This window comes from Nuphar pumila, chromosome 1 (genome assembly GCF_984573655.1).
Source record: "Nuphar pumila chromosome 1, dmNupPumi1.hap1.1, whole genome shotgun sequence".
Lineage (NCBI taxonomy): Eukaryota > Viridiplantae > Streptophyta > Magnoliopsida > Nymphaeales > Nymphaeaceae > Nuphar > Nuphar pumila.
Genome location: NC_143249.1, coordinates 122,141,690 through 122,156,922, shown reverse-complemented (window position 1 = coordinate 122,156,922; position 15,233 = coordinate 122,141,690).

Genomic DNA, 15,233 nt, shown 5'->3' with positions numbered 1-15,233 from the left:
CAGAAACCATTTAAAACAATTTTGCCAGAACTTTTGTTATAAAAACTCTATTTTCCAAAATCTTTTAGAAAAGTTTTGCCAGAATTACTGCTATAGTAGTTCTAATGATTTAAAAATGTTTTAGAAAAATTTGAACAAAGTTTCCCTTGTGTAGAGGCTGGGTTGGATTAAATTTTGGCAAAATTGCCAAAATTTAAATCCACAAAAAGTAGAATTGGGGTTTAGAAGGAGAATTTGAATTCAGAAGATGGTTTTTGAATACTAACCTTACTTGGTTGATTCGAGCAGCGCTTCCACTATCCAAATCCGACTTTTCTGCTAAATTTAGCAGAACTTCTACAAGCAGTGCTCCCGGGGCTGGATTTGGCTCGTCGGAACTTCAACGAAGGAATAGATCTTGTTTAGAGAGAGAAGGAAGAGGCTAGAAGGGGATTCTAAAAAAATCTGAGATTCTAAGAAGGTTTAGGCTTAAAAGCTAGAGAGAGAAACTCAAGGTTAGAGAGATAAAGTAGGAGAGAGAGAGAGAGCTTAGAGAGAGAGAGGACTTCAGAACTTGGGTAGAGAGAGAGGGGGTGAGGGGGTATTTATAGGAGAGAGAGGAGTTGCCCCCCCTGTGGGTCCCACTTTGGTGACACTTGTCACCTTGTTTTAATTAAAATATTAGTTTATTTTGACACTTGTCATTTCTATATTATTTTATTATTTTTTTTGACATGTGTCAGAGAGAGAAGAGGAATGGGTGTCACATCCTCACTGTGAGGTGACACTTGTCAGCTCATGGATTTGGAAAAACCATGGCTGCCCTTGGTTTTGGGCCAGTGGTTTTCCAAAACCATGGTCTCTTGAATATTTTAATATAAAATATTATATATTTTTTTATTGCTAATCTTTTTATACCTTTAATACCCTAATTCAAATCCCATCTTTCAGAAATGCCATAAGGGATTCAAAAGTTACTTTATTGCCCTTCTAAAGTTTAGAAAATTACTAGGTCTGCCACTGGAGATGGCAAATTACTGTTTTTGTCCCTGACAATTTTATTAATTCCCTGGAAATGTCCCTAAAAGAAAAATTACCATTTTGACCTTATATAGTTTGGTATTTTACTGAAAAATGCCACTAAATTGGCAAATTACTAAGCTACCCTTGACAATTTGACTAATAAAAAGAATGTCCCTGAATTCTAGTTTTCGAACAAGCCTCAACAAAAATTTATCAGGATTTCAAATATAGATTCAAATCTTTACTTTGAACAATACTAACCATAAAAATCAGGGTTTTAACACTCACATTCAGAATAAATCAAAATTAAAACTTGAATTTTCTTCAGAATTTATAAATTAAAAATTTTGAGTATTACATTCTACCCCCCTAAAAGAAAAATTTCGTCCTCAAAATTCATGGTACAATTTAAACAAACAATTCTGGATACTTCTCTCTGATGCTGTTTTCAGATTCCCAAGTACATTCTTCAATTCCGTGATGCTGCCATCCGATTTTAACCAGAGAAATATCTTTGTTCTCAAAATTTGATTCCTTCTATCCATAATTTCTATAGGCTTTTCCTCAACAGTCATATCTTCTCGAATTGCTATATCTTGATGCTGGATAATATGAGATGGATCGTAAACGTATTTTCGCAGCATTGAAACATAAAATACATTATGAATCTGTGCATACTGAGGATGCAATTTGATTCTATAAGCAGTTTCACCAATTCGCTTTAGAATCTTAAAAGGTCCTACAAATCTAGGACTTAACTTTTCCTTCTTTCCAAATCTGAACACACTTTTGGTTGGAGATACTTTGACAAAGACCATATCATCAACTTCAAAAGCGAGTTCCTTTCATCTTTGATCAGCATATCCTTTTTGTCGGCTCTGGGCAGCGCGTAGTCTGTCTCAGATCATATTTACTTGCTGAGTGTAATGTTTTAGTATCATTGGTGACTCTAACTTTCGTTCACCAATTTTATTCCAATAGAGTGACGATCGACAAGGTCTTCCATATAAAGCTTTGTATGGCTCCATTCCAATACTGGCATGATAACTATTATTATAAGCAAATTCAGCTAGCATAATATGAATATCCTAATCTACTTTCCATTCTATCATACAAGCGTGTAACATATCTTCCAGAGTTTGAATAGTACGCCCTGATTGTCCATCAGTTTGGGGATGAAATGTAGAACTGAACTTTAATTTTGTTCCCAAAGCCTGTTGAAGTTGGTTCCAGAATCGAGAAGTAAACCTGAGATCACGATCAGAGATAATCGAAATTGGTATTCTATGTAGTCTTACAATTTCTCGAATATATAAATCTGCCAGACTTTCCAATGATTGACTTATACGAATAGGTAGAAAGTGAGCCGATTTAGTTAATCAGTCAACAATAACCCAAATTGCATCATGCTGTTTTCGAGTCTTCGGTAAACCCACTATGAAATCTATAGTAATTTCTTCCAATTTCCATTGTGGAATTTTAATTTGTTGCATCATTCCACCTGGTTTCTGATGTTCTGCCTTTACTTGTTGGCAAATCAAACACTTTGAAACATAATTTGCCACATCCTTTTTCATACCAGTCCACCAGTACTTTCTTTGCAAATCTTTGAACATCTTTGTACTTTCTGGATGGATAGTATATTTGCTTTTATGGGCTTCTTTAAGGATTTCATTTCTCAGTTCAGGGTTATTTGGTACCCATATTCGATCATTCATAACAATGCTCCCATCTTCTTTAAGTTGGAAAGAAACATCATCTTCACGTTGGGCTCTGGCTAAAAATTCATGTTGAGAATCTTTATATTGTTCGGAAACAATTCGGATGAGGATTTCTGGTCGAATAATTAAGTTTGATAATAAAATCCTTCCTAGTTCAGTTGCAAAGGGTTTCCAATTAATGAAATCTTCAATGAGTTTTCATTCTTTATCTATGAGACTTGCCAAGGTGCCTCTAGTTTTGCGACTAAGAGCATCAACTACAATATTTGCCTTTCCAGGATGATAAGAAAGTGTGAACTCATGGTCTTTAATAAATTTTAGCCAACGTCGCTATCTCATATTCAATTCTTTCTGCGAGAACAAATATTTGAGGCTCTTGTGATCAATGAATACTTCAAATTGTTCTCCATATAAATAATGTCTCCAGATCTTTAGTGCAAAAACAACTGCCGCAAGTTCTAAGTCATGGGTTGGATAATTCTTCTCATGATTTTTCAATTGTCTTGATGCATAAGCAATAACTTTTCCGTGTTGCATCAATACACAACCTAGACCGGTACCGGAAGCATCTGCATAAACCTCAAATCCGCCATGTTCTGAGGGTAAAGTAAGTACTGGAGATGTAGTGAGCTTTTCTTTCAAAATTTGGAAACTTTCTTCACATTTAGCGTCCTAATCAAATTTAACACCTTTTTTAAGAAGTCTGGTCATCGGTGATGCTATACGGGAGAAATCTTGAATGAATTTTCGGTAGTATCCTGCAAGTCCAAGAAAACTTCGAATATCTGTAATATTCTTAGGTTGTTTTCATTCTAATATTACTTCCACTTTAGCAGGATCCACTAAGATTCCATCTTTTGAAATCACATGACCCAAAAACATAACTTTTTCCAGCCAAAATTCTCACTTAGAAAATTTGGCATATAACTGATTCTTCCTCAAAGTATCCAGAATAATCCTTAAATGTTCCCGATGTTGTTCTTTATTTTTGAAATAAATTAAAATATCATCAATAAAAATAATTACAAATGTATCTATAAATGGCCTGAACACACGGTTCATAAGATCCATAAAAGCTGCTGGTGCATTTGTGAGTCCAAAAGGTATGTCAATGAATTCATAGTGTCCATACCTTGTTTGAAAAGTCGTCTTAGAAATGTCTTCTTCCTTGATTCTGAGCTGATGATATCTAGACCTAAGATCAATCTTTGAGAATACCTTAGCCTTCTGTAATTGATCAAATAAATCTTCAATTCGTGGTAATGGATATTTATTCTTTATGGTAACTTGATTAAGCAATCTGTAATCTATACATAATCTTAATGACCCATCTTTCTTCTTTACAAATAATACTGGTGCTCCCCAAGGAGATATACTTGGTCTAATAAATCCCAGCTCTATTAATTCCAATAATTGCTTTTTTAATTCTGTGAGTTCTGCTGAAGCCATCCTATAAGGAGTTTTAGAGATTGGTGCAGTTCCTGGTATTAACTCAATACCAAACTCTATATCTCTATGTGGAGGAGGTTCTGGTAATTCATCAGGAAAAACATCTAAAAATTCATGAACAATATCCAGACTTTCAAGGGAAATTTCTGCTGGCTTGATAAGAGTAATGCTGACTAAAATGGCCATACATCCATTCCTCAAATATCTCTAGGCCTTTAAAGAAGAAATAACTCGATTTTTAGGAGTAGAATTAGATAATCTAAATTCCACCTTAGGAATACTTGGTTGAGAAAAAGTAACTTTTCCTTCTTGACAAAATATTCTTGCATGATGTTGATGTAGCCAATTCATACCCAATATGATATCAAAGTCTGGCATATCTAATAGAATTGGGTTGGCAGGTAAATTCTGTTCTTCAATATATACTTCTAAATTTGGCAGGTATAACCCATAAAAAGATTTACATCCTACTGGGTTGACCACTTCTAGAACACAGTTCAATGACTTGATAGGCATATTAAGTAAAGTAGTAAACTTCTTGGAAATAAAAGAATGAGTTGAACCGCAATAAAAAAGAGTAAAAGCAGCATGTCCAGCTATGGATAAAGTACCTTGAATCAGGTCACCCTTAGATAGTTGATCAACATTGATGGCATAAACACGACCTGGTACCTTTTTATTCTGCGATTGTTGTTGTTGCTGTTGTTGTGGTTGTTGTTGCTGTTGTTGCTGGTACAAATACTGGGGTTGTTGTTGAGGGTGAGGTCTAATAAGGCCTCGAGCATGTTCATCCATTTCTCTTTTATAGCAGTACTTAATAAAATGACCCGACTTACCACAATACAGACAACCACCAGTCGTTCGGGGGAAGGGTTGTTCTGGATGGGATCGAAAGCAACTCTGACACGATCTAGTTGCTGTGAAAATGCACAGTGACATGTTGTGGAAACTTCAAATGATGTGTTGTAAAAATGCATAGTGATATGCTATGTATTTTCATAGTAATACACTATAAAAATGCCAGTAGGGTGCTGTGAAAATGCACAACACTTCGCTGTGGAAACTTGCACGGCATGCTGTGCATTTTCACAACAATATACTATAGAAATTTTAACTAAGGTGTTGTGAAAATGTACAACACTTCACTGTGAGAGCTTGAATAGTATGTTGTGCCTTTTCACAGCAATATACTATAGAAATTTCAAGTGGTGGTGCTGTGAAGGGAGTAAATGATATATTGGAGACAACAAATGGTGGGCATTATGAAGTGTAGGAGGTGGTGGCTGATAGGTAGATGAAATGGCAGGTAGCAGGGAGTAAAGTGAAGGGCTATGAAAAAGTGCAAGAAATGAGGCTAAAATGCTGCATTATGTGACTATAATGAAGTTGTCACAGTGCTTCGCATTGCGAGGTGCAGGAAACACAGGTCAATGATATGATTAAGTGTATGATGTGACTATAGTAAGTTTATATATGTTGCTGATAAATAACTGAGAAAAAAAATGAAAATGTAAAGTGAACTAAGATGCTAATATCCAATATATAGAATGTCAGTGAACATGATGTAGTAAAGAAAATGACATTGCAAATTGGTTGACTGAAAGAGAGGTAAGGAAAATGCAGTAAAGAAAATGCTATTGATCAGTGATGCTTAAAGAGAATGTTGCAAATACGGCTGGTGCGAATGCCAAATTATTAGATGATTTCTACTGCTTCAAAAAATATAATCATCAACACATAGTAGATCTGTTGAGGTTTCATCATGGATCAGATCCGAAGAGGCAAATGCCATGGCTCTGATACGCTATCAAAGAATGTTAGTGTAATAGATGAACACAGTATAGTGGAAAAGCAGGGATGCCATGGCCTTTCGGATGATATACCAACTTGATGAGTGCAACACAAGAGCATTGAGCAGATGAAAGCGGAAGCACAAACTAACATGCAGATGAAAATTAGCAAATGAAGGGTAATGAAATGATATACATGATTTAAAAGTGATGTAAAGCATAGAAGATTTGAATGAGTCTAATGAACCAAATGAGTAACAGTGGATGACTAACACCTAGATGCAAAACTCTATATTACCTATGTAACGCCCGTGAAAAAAAAAATCACGTCCAAGTCGTGTCAGACACGTGCCCTGCACGTGTCAGACACGTGTCAGGGTCTGAACCTCTGTGTCGGGCCTAGATTTGGGCTAGACCCGAGTTCGAGCTGGCCCGCACCCCAGCTTCTCGAATTCTTGAGAAGTCGGTGTCCTAAAAAGGACACAACGTCTCGGGCAAGGGGCAGAACCCCTCGCCCCTTCTCTCTCCTCTCCCGATCTTCTCTGCTTCGTCTCTCTCGCACGATCACCGACGACTGGAGTTGCCGGCGAGACGCTCCATCCGGCAGGTCTCCCGGTGATGCAAGCATCCCTCTCTGCTGTATCTCCCTGCTACTGCCACCGTGAAGAACTTTCCCCCTTTTGCCACCGCCGCCGACGGCCTCTGAGTTTCGGTGACTCGCAGCCGGCAACCTCAGCCACCGACGGCCTCTAAGCTCTGGTTTCCCTTCTCTCCTCATTGCCTCACACCCTCTGAGCGAGTGTCAGTGATCGAAGCCGCCGACCACCACTGTCCCCTTCAGCCACCATCGACGATCGAGGCTGCCAACAGTGGTGTCAGCGATCTTCACTTGCGGTAACCCTCATCGGAACTCCGGTGAGCCCCCTCCCCGATCGCTGCCTTTCTCTCCATCAGGCCGTTAGAGGGCGCACGCCGGTGAACCCGAGAGCCCTTCCCGACGGCCTCCATCAGCTGACGACCTTCCCACCTCGGACGACCCCGTTACTGCGATTTTCAGAGGTAAACCCTCCCCTCTCTTTCTCTTTTGTGCAGGGTTGATCGACAGGGGAGCTAAGCCCCCTGTTGTCACCGTTTGTTGGCAAAGGGTTAAAACCCCCTGCCTCCCTTTTTGCTGTTGGTCGACAAGGGGCTGAGCCCCCTGTCGTTGACTCTTCTTGGCAGGGGGTTCCACCCCCCGTCACTTTTCCTTGTTTCTCGGTAGGGGGCGGGGTCCCCCTGCCTTTGTGATTGTCTTCGGCAGGGGGCTTCACACCCCTGTCTTCTTTTTGTTTCCCGGCAAGGGGCGAGCCCCCTCTGCTCTCTTATCGCTTCCCGGTAGGGGGAGAAGCTCCCCCTGCCTTTTGTTGCTTCTCGGCAGAGGGTTCTGCCCCCTGCCTCTTGCGCTTTGCCGGCAAAGGATTCTGTCCCCCTGCCATTTGCCTTGTCGACAGAGGGTTCCTCCCCCTTTGTCCCTTTTTGTGCTTTTGGGCAGAGGGCGAGGCTCCCCCTGCTCTCTTGTTCCTTCTCGGCAGGGGGTTCTGTCCCCCTGCCTTTTGCGTTTTGCCGGCAGGGGGCGGAGCCCCCTCTGCTTTCCTGTTTTCAAGCAGGGGCTTGCCCCCTGCGTTTAATTGTTCTCCGACAAGGGGCTTTGCCCCCTTGCCTTATTCTTGTTGCCGGCAGGGGCAGAGCCCCTGTCTGTTTCGTTCCCAGCAAGGGGTTGTGCCTCTGTCATGTTCTAACAGGGGGTGTTCCCCCCCTGCCTTGTTGCGGCAGTTGTGGCAGGGAGCCACTGCTCCCTCCCTTGCCTTTCTCTGTGTTGGCAGACAGAGAGCTCTTGCTCCCTGCCTTTGCTGTTGTTGCCAGACAGGGCTGAGGCCCCTGCCTCTGGCACTGCAACCTGCGAGAGACCTTGCTGCCTCTATTGCTTCTCGGCATATACTAACGTTCTAAGCTCTTCAGGTTGAATGGTGGATCCAGTTCGCCCTCTGTGGCTTGAGCTCTTGCTTACCTACGCTGGATGCGTACGAGGACCCGCAACCCCTTAAGGTAGGGGATTTCTGCGTAAAAGGACAATGAACTGATAAATGCTAAAATAAGAAAAGATAACTAAAAGAGGATGATATATGTATATGTATAATATATACATATGTCTTTACCTTCAAGGACGCGGTTTCGTGATCTTTGTCCTCTTTACTTTTTCGCACTTTTCTTTTTGTTTCCGTCGCGCTATATGTGCCCAAGCTTTTCATTCCAGTCTTTACATTCCATGTCTTTTAACTCAAAGATGCGGTTTTGCGATCCTTGTCCTCTTTACTTTCTCGCACTTTACTTTCTTGCTGCCCTGCGCTTTATACCCTGACATTTACTTGCTTATGTCTGCTTTGTTCTCCAGGATGCAAATCCTGGTCCTCCTTTACATTCTTGCACTTTACTTCTTGCATTTACTTGTTTCCCCGCGCTTTATGCGCCATGGCCTTGCTTCTGCTTTACTCTCCGTACTTTACTTTCCTGTGCTGTCGTGCTTGCTCTTGCACTTACCTTTTGTATGTATTTGTCTTTACCTTGTTGTCGCACTTCATGCATATGCTTTGCTCGTGTATGTATTCTATCTGTGTCGCATGCTTCTTTACTTACTTACGCTTATAATTTAATCAAGGTACAACCCCATGCCTCGTGAGTCATCCTCTACACTTGCTTAGTCAGTATAGGATCTCATACCTCATGAGTTGCTTACGTAGTTGCCTGCTTGTGTGTTTCGATGATCGAGGTATGATCTCATACCTCGTGTGTAGCTCTAGCGTTCTACCCTCGCGGTGCGGTTTCGCCCATCGAGTCTTGCCCCTCGATTTGCCATTGTATTAGTATGTGCACAGGTTTGTCCCTTGTCAACTTGCACTCCTTGAGTGCAGCTTCTAGTGTATAGTGTATCTCGTTTCACTTGTCTTACAAGCCACGACACACACTTATGCACTTCGGTTCTCCAAAGACACCATCTTAGGTGCAAACCTATTTTTCAAGATGTATAGCTTGTAAAGCAGAGATAGCGGCCGAATCTCCCAAATTGATGTATTTGGGATAGGTGTGTTACAACCTTAGTTCACCTATCCAATACGACTCAGATAGCCTTGTTTAGAAGCCTGTGCACGAGTAGGGCGGGGATCCTAGTCAGGTACTTGCGCCATCGCTAGATCGACGTTACCTCACCTCTGATGCGAGACCTAGTTTCTAGGCTTTCTGGTTCAACCAAGATTGTAGCGCCTTCCTTCCTTCGTGAAGGTATTGTTGGATCTCTTACGAGGGATCCATGTTTCCTCCTCTTGTAGTTGTACCCTTATTCACGTACGATATGTTTGGACTACGAAGAGCAGGATGAAAGGTCTATAGTTACCTCTAAGCGTGTATTGACACATTAAGCTAAATCCTGTTATGTTGATATTCGCCCAATAGGCAGATTGCTTGCGATTGTCTAAAGGACCCGAGCACGATAAGTTAGAACTTGAATGAGTTCACTGTGAGCTTCTGTAAAGCAGAAGTGTTGGGATTTCCTGCGAGAGATCCATGCCCCTCTCATTATGGTTGTACTTTTGAACAAGTACATTACGTACTACGATGAGTAGGATGAGAGGTCTATGTTTGCCTCGAACATGCAATGGCATGTGTTTAAGATCACAAGAGTGGCGCTTCTACCTTCACTACGGATTGGCCCTTTTCATCATGGTTGTACATTTGAATAGGTACGTTGCGTACTGCGGTGAGTAGGATGAGAAGTGTGTGATTGCCTCGAACGCGCAATGACGCATATAATTCACCTAAATAATGATCATGCGCCTTCACAGGCAAGATACTCAATTGAGTTGAAAGACCAGAGCATGTAGAATGGGACGGCAGTTAAGAAACCCTTCGTCGTGCTCATTCGAGACAGTTCATCAAGAGAGATGATGGATGGTACAAAACTCCAATGGACAGTCATTAATGGCAATCTCAATCAAAGATCCGACCTTCCCCAGTCATCGAAGGTTAGGGGAAATCCTTAAGGCCACTTCTGTAGAAGTTCGGATGCGCATCCATTGGGCCTTTGTTTGCCTTTGAGGATTTACTCTCTTGGTCACTGATCGTCCCCTTAGGAAGTGGACTCAGTCAGTCATTCGGGGTATAATAAAATTCATAGCATAATGGACCTCCGAATCGATCTCGACTGTTTCTACATTTTGCCTTGTGCGTACCCACAACAACCTGCTCAATAATGAGACAAGATATAACTTATGCACATGATCATGAGATATGCATGTTGTGACGTGCATTGGTTGCTTGCTTGTTAGCTTGGTAGTTCGGTACGCTAATCGTTGAGCTATGTACCCCTGTCGAGGTGTTACTCTAGTTGGTTAAACTGCTTGCACAGTTCTGCTTTGTAATGACTAGCTTCTCATACTAGTCAATTACTTATAATACTAGCATTATGCTAGTTATTGCGTATTGTGATATAACTGCTACATGATTGCTTATCATAGCTACTTGCCGATAGACAGAACCATATAATGGTACTTGTGTGTATTATGAGTGTTGTTATGAATACTTGTCTTTTGCAATTGCTTTGCTTGACTGTGGGATAGAGTTAGTTACTCTTCACCTTTAAAATCTGTGGGATCTCTATAGTTGCTTGTTTAACATTATGATCCTTCCTGCTCTTGTATTTAGCTGTTTGCTTTACTAGAGCTTTGCTTACTCCACAACACATTTGGTTAGATCTGCTAGTGTTGCTTGTTCCTGCTTGAGCTAGCGATTATCTTGCTTATTGTAGCCTTTGTTTTTTCTTGTTTTTTGCACCCCTACTAGTCTGTTATGGGACTGACCCATTTCATGGACAGATGGTGAACAAGTTATATAGCTTGCGATGGCACGATGACGCGATGCGTTCAAGGCAAGGCCCTTTCCTGACGTTGCGCTCTTGGGGATACTTTTGATTGTTGTGGTATGAAGTTTCTTGAAAGCATCTCTTCTGATTTAAACTCTGAATTTCTAAAACTGTATTACCAAAACATGGTTCTTCTTTTTATTTCAATAAAATATGTACTTGAATTGCAAATTAGTTTATAAGGGGAAGTCTGTTTTTGTGTTGTAATGCGCCCAAGGTCTAGGGACTTGCTGTTTTGAACTTGATCTTCCGTTGAACTTTTGTTTTAAACTCTGATAAATGATTGATTTCAAAGCTTTCAACCTTTTTCATAAAAGGTTTTAAGTCCACGATTTTGGGGCGTTACATCTTTTGGTATCAGAGCAACAGGGAAAGTGGTAAACCTTGATCATTTGGCATCTGCATCGCACTGTGAGTACTATTTCTCTTAAATTATTTTGTATTTATTTTAATTAAAGAATGTGTTTTTGCTTAGATGTTCAATAAACTGATCAAATCTATAGACGCATTAACCGGAGCAGTTGAGCAACTCCAAGCGATGGTCCAGAACCTGGATCATAAGGTTGATAGGTTGGTTTGCACGAGCACCAATCTAGAGCGAGGTGTTGACCCTCATGTTTTGTCCAATCCTATGTGCCTTCAGAACCCTGATGATTGTATTTTTTGCGAAAAGGTGAGTCATTCTACTGAAGAATGCCACTTTAAACAACGTCGCGATAAAAAGTTTGCCGAAAATAGTGCTGACAACAAGCATCGACCTGCTAAAAGACAAAAACTAAGTGAAGAAAATGAGCCTCAACGACCGTTAAACCCAAAATGTCTGAGATGCGATCGTGTTCACCGTGGACAAGCATGTCCCCGAGCCTCTGGTGGCTACTTTTATTGTGGAAAGATGGGCCACTTTATCCGTGATTATCGCATAAAGAAGGTGGATGACCTCCGACGAGGGGGCAATACACCCCAACCTCCTCAGCAATAGCAACAAGAACACATAGTAAACATCGAATCAATGCTTTGATAGTCTTAGTTTAAGACTTTTTGTGTGTTTTGTTACGTATTTTTGTCAAGTCAAAGCTTATCAATGGAATTACGTGTGACTTTGGTGTCTTTGTGATCTTAATGATTGTGATGCTTATTAGGTGAATGACGTGTCACACCTACAACTGATTAGTTTTTGGGTAGTTGACTTGTTACGCCTACAAATGATCAGTTTTGACTTTTAGGTGGTTGACTTATATGCCTACAAAATCATTAGTTTAGATCATTTAGATGAATGACACCTCACAACTACAAACAATTAGTTTTTGATAATACATCACGCCTACATAACTGTGTTGCAGGGATTCACATTATGATTGGTTGTGTGATTATATCATCCTTGTATAGCATGATTGACGAATATCATGAATATTGGACTAAAATGTCTTGTAGATATGTGCGTATGTTCCACGCTGAAGTGGTCGAATGCGATGTGCTTTGAGGTAAGAATTGTGAATGCATATGATGATGCAATGATCAGAATAATTGCACATATAACTTGAATCTTGTGAATTTATTGGATTACGTAGGAGTTACGTAAGTTGAAGTTAGGATGATTCATAATATATTATCTGCGTGTTTCTGTGTATAGAATTCATGCTTTGATTGCTCATGCTTTGAGGTCCTATTTGAGGATGCATTGTTTCTTGTGGCAAAGATGAATTGCGTAGAGTAAATCTTCCATATGATGTGTTTGTCATGCCACCTGAATAGAATTGTTGAGAGCATGCGATGAATGTTTATATTCGATATATGATTATGGTTCGTGGAACCTTGTTGAAAGAATGTGTGATTTTGTGTTTTGTTCTGCCATGAGAAGTGATACGATGCATATTGTTGGCATATATGTTTATGCTCATATTGATGGTTGCTGACCCCGAGTGCGGTCAATTGTTCTGAGCAGTCGATTGTATTAATGCATGTATCACTGTATATGGTATCTGTTGAGAATCTGATCTTCAATGGATTATCTGCGAGGGGGGTGTATGACAAAGATCAGGTGACCCGACTAGAGTGGTAGATTTCTATTAGGATGTGCATTGTCCAAGACCGGGTAGCCCCAAAGCCGTAAACTGTGAGGAAGTGTATGGTCTAAGACCAAGTATACCATATAGGGCGGTAATTCCTAGTGAGGTCGTACATTTCCCAGATCAGGTGATCCGGCGTGGATCTTGTTAATCATATTTGTGGCTATCGACCCGATGAGCGGTCATTTGTGTTGATGTGTGTATCACAGTGATTTTTTTTTATTATGGCATTTGTTGAGGATTGGGACCCCAAAGGTTTTCTGTGAGGGTACGTATGACCAAGATCTGGTAATCCGGCTAGAGTGGTAGAATCTCTGTGAGGAAGTGTATTGTCCAAGACCAGGTATACCATCTAAAGCGGTGATCCCTTGTGAGGTCGTACGTTTCCCAGATCAGGAGGTCCGGCGGGGAACTTGTGTGATTTTGATTTCCATGAAAGGTTATGGTGAGCTGTGTTGATCTTCTAATATTGACGAGTATAGCCCGTTGTGAATCTATGGATTTGGCTTTCTGTTTTAGCATGATTATATGCCCAACTCAGATGTGTGAGTCAGATCTTTATTGATTTTTTTTTTTTATCTTGATCATGTTTTGGACCTTCTATGGAAGGGTGGGCTTATATGAGAAAGTATAATGCCTTAAGTGAGTCATGATAGGTGGCAGTTGGCTGCATAAGGCCTTGAGAGATGGGAATGGATTGTGATTATTCATGACGCAAAGTTTGTTAGAGATTGCGAGTGTGACACACGACGTCTTGGTGATGATTTAGAGACCCCGTTCAAGGAACGCAAGCTAGAGAAATGTCTCATTTTGTCTCTTCATCCATTATCGCATCAAGTAGAAGTTAATGAATAAACCTTTCCTATGGTCTTCTACTAGATTCCTTTTCTTTGATGACTCATTGTGTTTCTTCATCCTTGAAGATAGCGAATAAATATTCTTATAGCCTTCTGCTAAACTCCCTTTCTATTTATGGCTCTCTGTGAACTCTTGCGAAGACAAGTTTATAATGAATTCACACATATGTTTTGTTCGATCGAGTTGTGGGCTTCGAACCTTTCTCTGGGACTCATTATGTGTTGTCCTGATCCCTTCAGAAGCTTAGGTGTCTGGGGACTCGTGTGCGCACGTGCATCCTGATATGTACCTAGTTCCCTTAGGCTGCAGTCTAGGCAGATCACCTTCCTGTGAAATTTAGAGGACGAAATTCTTTTAAGGGAGGTAGGATGTAACGCCCGTGAAAAAAAAATCGCGTCTGACTTGTGTCAGACACGTGCCCTGCACGTGTCAGACACGTGTCAAGGTCTGAACCCCTGTGTCGGGCCCGGATCCGGGCTGGACCCGAGTTTGAGCCGGCCCGCGCCCCGGCTTCTCGAATTCTCGAGAAGTCGGTGTCCTTAAAAGGACACAACATCTCGGGCGAGGGGCAGAACCCCTCGCCCCTTCTCTCTCCTCGCCCGATCTCCTCTGCTCCGTCTCTCTTGCACGGTCACCGACGACTGGAGACGCCGGCGAGCAGCTCCGTCCGGCAGGTCTCCCGACGACACAAGCATCCCTCTCTGCTGTATCTCCCCCCTACTGCCACCGTGAAGCACTTTCCCCCTTTTGCCATCGCCGACGGCGGCCTCTGAGTTCCGGCGACTCGCAGCCGACAACCTCAGCCACCAACGACCTCTAAGCTCTGGTTTCCCTTCTCTCCTCATCGCCTCACACCCTCTGAGCGAGTGCCGGTGATCGAAACCGCCGACCACCACTGCCCCCTTCAGCCACCATCAACAATCGAGGCTGCCAACAGTGGTGTCAGTGATCTTCACTTGCGGCAACCCTTATCGGAACTCTGGTGAGCCCCCTCCCCAATCGCTGCCTTTCTCTCCATCTGACCATTAAAGGGCGCGCGCCGGTGAACCCGAGAGCCCTTTTCGGCGGCCTCTATCAGCTGATGACCTTCCCGTCTCCGACGGCCCTGTTACTGTGATTTTTGGAGGTAAACCCTCCCCTCTCTTTCTCCTTTGTGCAGAGTTGATCGACAGGGGGGCTGAGCCCCCTGTCGTCACCACTTGTTCGCAGGGGGTTAAAACCCCCCGCCTCCCTTTTTGCTGTTGGTCGATAGGGGGTTGAGCCCCCTGTCGTTGACTCTTCTTGGCAAGGGGTTCCACCCCCGTCACTTTTCCTTGTTTCTCGGTAGGGGGCGGGGTCCCCTTGCCTTTGTGATTGTCTTCGGCAGGGGGCTTCGCACCCATGCCTTCTTTTTGTT